At 38.6% G+C, this 5,186-nt stretch overlaps 1 long non-coding RNA gene across 1 annotated transcript; it reads left to right on the top strand.

Moving 5' to 3' along the window:
* Positions 1-797: 797 nt before the first annotated feature.
* On the top strand, positions 798-2,338 carry LOC139434925 (uncharacterized). Its single transcript, XR_011644216.1, has 3 exons — positions 798-880; positions 1,587-1,620; positions 2,241-2,338. It is a non-coding gene; the product is annotated as an uncharacterized lncRNA (long non-coding RNA).
* Positions 2,339-5,186: the final 2,848 nt, after the last annotated feature.

Below are 5,186 nucleotides of genomic sequence, written 5' to 3' on the forward strand. Positions count from 1 at the left end.
AACCCACCCTTCCTACACCCCTTCATTCATTCATCCCTTCCATACATCCCTTCGACCCACTCTCCCTTTCTTCCAACATCCCTTTAACCCTCCATCCTTCCCTCCGAACCTCCCTTTGACCCTCCTGTAATGGAAATTATGATTATCAGAGAATGTCAGTGGCGAGCCGTCAGGGCCCTCTAGGCCTCTTTGAGGGCCTAAGATATTCTACAAAATAATATTTAAAAACATTAAACAAATATAGATTTTTTTTTTTAAATTCATTGGTTTTACCAAAATAACTTGATTTAATTGTATTTAAAATAACATTTTCAAAGAAATAAATCCTTAGAATCTGCCTATTCAGTTTCTGTTTCAATGTGAAGGGTTAAATGAAAGAAGCTCCTTTATGAAGGTAGATATATGGTGCAAAATGCGAGAGCGTGTAAAACCTGATGTGAGCACTTGCAGAAAAAAAAACTGAGTTTGTGTGCATACATTTACACTTGTTTAAGTTGTGTAGCTTGTAGAAAAAAATTAACTTAGTGATGAAATGTTCACTTGCAGAAAAATACATATTTTTTAAATATATTTCCCATTACAACTGCAACTTTATTTATTACAACCTCTCAAATCGGTCATTACAACTTGACGAATCTGCTCTGTGGCAGTATAAATCGACGAATCTGCGGTCTTGACTTTTGCTACACTTCTTGCGATAAATGAGTCGCAAAAATAATTTTCACCTGTATATGTGGGGGGGGGGGAGTTTGGAGCGAAGGGGCGGAGCTATCAGAACGACGAGGCTCGGGTCAGTCACACACAGTCCATAGTCAGGTCGAACCGGATGACGGAGATAACGGTTCGTGTCGCTACCGCTGACATGGCGAGTCAATCAACGGTAAGTTTTGCCCATTACTTGCCCAGTATTACTTTGAATATTATTATTGTGCTTGAGGATTAAATCCGTTTTGAAGACCACCGTTTTATATCGTGCAGTTTAGCGGCAAAATAACGTCAGTTAGCCAGCTCACGCTAGCTTTGTTGAGTTTATGCTAGCTAAATAAGTAGTGGTTGTAGTCTACAGCAGTAATTAATATATTATAGCCTACTGCTTTGGCACTAACGGTTGATAACCGTTTATGAAAATAAAACCAATTGAACTGTACTGAAATAATGACAAGTTTTATAATTGTCTTGGGCTTCTGCTGTGTTTTTAAAGCCTTTGTAAATTATCCATGCTATTTTCTATTTAGCTAACGTTGATGTGAAATCAACCTCACAATAAGATGTGTGTATATTACAATTATTAATGTCATATTTCAAGATGATTACTTAGATATTACAATATGGTTGGTTGAGCTGGACCGTTACACGTTAACGTCAGTCATATCTGAAGAACGAACCCAAACCTTGTTGTTTTTATTAATTGTATTACCAAATTGGTATCAAATAAACAGTAAGCATTGGTAACACAACTTCCAAAGTTACAGTAAAATAAAAAGAACCCTGACTCGGACAATACACAATCCAACATGTTCAACAGAAGAGAATCAGTTATATTGTTTGTACACATGGTACTTTACATATATATCTGTTTGTTTAAGGTGTCCAGGTGATGCAGACAAGCTGGACCAGAGAGTGAGAGACAGAACTGGACTCCTCACAGCAGTGAACTTCAGCTCAGAAAGACTCTATTTCTTATACTGTACAAAGAATCAAGAAAGATATTGGTTTAAATAAATGAAGTATTGACTTTAATACACTAATATACATTCCATTAAACAATACTAGATCACCTACACATCAGTTAAGTTGAGGGTTTTTTCCATGCAAAAGGTTACATTTAGATATTTAGCAATATGACTTAGTCAGCTTTCTAATTTAATGTATTGAAGGCAAAGATATTTAACACAGTGAGAACTGCTACTATTTATCTCTCAATATTGTCTGAAAAACGTGGTAAAAGTTATTCTTTCATTGAGACAACAGAGCAAGCTTCTACAGTTGCGCTCCTTTTTAATAACAGTTAAATATTATTTTGATAATAAAATATATTTCAATGTTGATGATTGCAATTACAATTGTTCCTGTTCATTCATAATCTGATTGTCTTTGTAGCTCTGTTGAAATAAAAAAAAACATTACAATTACAAAATAATGATATCTACAGCCCCTAAACACACACAAAAAAAAAACGCTTTCATAAATAACACACTTGTTCTGCAATAATATTTTATGTTTCCTGTCATTTTTGTTAGGAAAGGACATGCCTGAAAGACACGACATCTTCTCCTTCTCTGAGGGTCAAGAAGAACATCCAAGAGGAACATTAAAAGCTGATGTTATGAGATTTTAAGACCAGTACAGGACATTCACTAAGAAACGACTTTTATTGTGAAAACAAAGATCTGTACACCAAATATTTTTGTAGTCTATCAGGACCATCATTTGTTTGTGACGCTGCCTGCACCTCAGAGAAGGGGTGGTTATAGTCAGGCTTATAACGTGTGGCGAAAAACATAGTCAGCTGATGGGATGCATCTATTTCCACATCTACACTCCATCAGCTGATTATTTCTATTTGCCTCACTTTATGAGCTTCACATCACTTGTGCCTTGTACCGCAGAGTTTGCAACGTCACAAATAAATGGGGCCAATCTTCAGTCAGATGTGAATGTGTAATCTAACATTTTCAGTAAGAATAATGGACAAAAGGAGTGCAAATACAAATCCAATTTATTGAAATGTGAACCAAAAGTTAATCAAATGTTTTAAATAAAAAGCACATATGGACAGAAGGTGTAAACCTATTAAATGTATAAGTAAACACATTTAGTCAAATAAAGTGACAGACTAGGCCTGTGCAGTTGGTATCAGCTGTGCCCAGCATGGGCTCCTCCATCAGGCCTGGTCCTCCTCCATCAGGCCTTGTCCTCCTCGCTGAGGAAAGACCCTCAGTCCTCTCCAAACCAACAGACAGGATGTCCATCACATGGAGGTTTCTCCACGCTGTCTCAATCCGTCCACACTGAATATGAGAGGGGGGGGAAATGAAAATAATAAATGCTTTAGACAATAAGAAATATAAAGTTGACAGTTGAGTTGCTCAGTTTTTTTAGATTGTCAATACTATTACTGTATAACTGTTACGGTTGCTGTTTCTGTCTGCTCATTAATCTGCCAGTGAGTGTTTTCAGCTGTGTGTGTAATATATAAATAAGCTGCGCAGTAGCCCTGACGTCATTGGCTGCCCATCCTCTGGTCCGCCTCCGAAGATCGTGATTGGAGAACGCCGGACCCGACGTCTTCCAGTCGCAGCGCACCGCCGGGCACACCTGCTGCAGATGATTATAAAGCCCGGGAACAACTACCACTCGGGAGGCTCTGTTGAGTGAACAGACGCCTCTCGCATTTTGCTCTTCATTCTGTGGTTAATCTTGTGTGTCTATCTCTGTGATATTGTGTGTTGGTAGAGTGTAGAGTAGGTTAGTTAGTGTTTAGAGTATAATTAGGATTTGTGACTGTTGCCTTTAGTTTCGCTGTGTTTTGTGTCGACTCCCTTTGTTAGTTGTACCACTCTTGAAGTGAGGTTTTGTTTCGTTCTTTAGTTAGTGTACTAGTATTTATTTTCCCCACATATAACTAGACTCCTGTGTTAGAGTCCTTCCTTTGTAGGGTTGGGTATCGTTTGAATTTCCACGATTCCGATTCTACTTTTCGATTCCGGTTCTTAACGGTTCTCGATTCCGATTCTTAGAGGGGCAGGGTAAAAAAATTATACATGCTTCTTCCACCAAAAAAATTACATTTATTCGAGAAACTTTTACACAGGTTAGTTTAAAGTAATATTCACATTAATCAGTCTGTTTATATTCACTGCTATGTAACTTTAACCTGAGAACCACTGAAGCTACAACAGTGCAACAGTCCAACTTTTAAAAACAGTTCTTGTTGAGAAAAACAAGCATATCTGCCTCTCAGGCATACCGGGAAGAAATGTTTGAACATTTTGAAGTAAAATGCTTCAATCTGGTGCACTTTAAGCAGAATGACTAGAGACTAGATCTAGGGGGTACAACTCTAAACACCCATATGAAAAAGATCGGTTTACATTTTAATAATTAAATAACAAATAGCCTACATGTAATGCATTTTATTTTTGTTGTTCATTCATATCTTATTTTACTATTTTATTTATGCATATTTTTTTATCTCTCCAGTTTAAAACGATATGTCTGGTTTACTGTCCTATAGTATACATTGGAATGATTTCAAACCTGTTTTATCCCAATTATAAAAGAGTGCCTTGGAAATATGTGTTTACATAAATTGTGACCAAACCGTTTGAGACCCACTGAGATAACTTAGACTAAAGTGAACTATCTAAACACTCAGAGTCCTTTACCTCACTGAGCTGAAGTTATCAGCCTCTCAGTCTGACTGGAGAGGACTCTCCCTCCACATCATTGTAGAAACATCTTCTTCTTTCTAGAGCAGCTAGCACCAGATGCTAATAACAACAGCGCCGGTTCCAGTGCACCCTCCCTCGCTCACGCGCACTTTGGCTGTGAGCTGCGGTTGCCAGATAAGCCAACATCCCCCATTTTCATCACTTGCAGCGCCCATCGTACAGGGCAAATGAAAAGTGTAACCGGGGTGAAAAGGGTGTTACATTTACTTAATTATGAATGTTGTTACATCAAGGCCGAAAATTAGGATGAGCACCAACAGTCAAAACATTTATTTTTTTCTCCCAGAGCTGTCAGCGCAGCGCCTCCACAGATCTGGCGCCCGAGGCGAACATTTATAATGCCAGTGCGACGGGCCGGCCCTGGTTTCAGGTTACACTGTAGGAAATGTAGATACAACGCTACATTTCCCGCCCCGCTGCAGTCATGCAGTAGGCTACGGAGAGCGGCGAGAAACATTTCCTCAGGAATCGAAAAGCGGAACCGAAATTCACATTTCTAAATGATACCGTTGGAATCGAAATGTTGGAACCGGTTCCGAACCGGAACCGGTTCTCGGTACCCAACCCTATTCCTTTGTTTGTTTCTGGCTGCCTGCCTGCCTTTTGTTTACATTGCTGTCTAAAATAAACCCCTTATAATAATTACCAATACCAATCTGGTTGTGTTGCTTCCCTTTGATTCCCCTAGTTCGGAAGGGAACGTAATAATAACCAATATCTCAGGTTAAGAGG

Source organism: Pseudochaenichthys georgianus, chromosome 13 (assembly GCF_902827115.2).
Source record: "Pseudochaenichthys georgianus chromosome 13, fPseGeo1.2, whole genome shotgun sequence".
Classification (NCBI taxonomy): Eukaryota; Metazoa; Chordata; class Actinopteri; order Perciformes; family Channichthyidae; genus Pseudochaenichthys; species Pseudochaenichthys georgianus.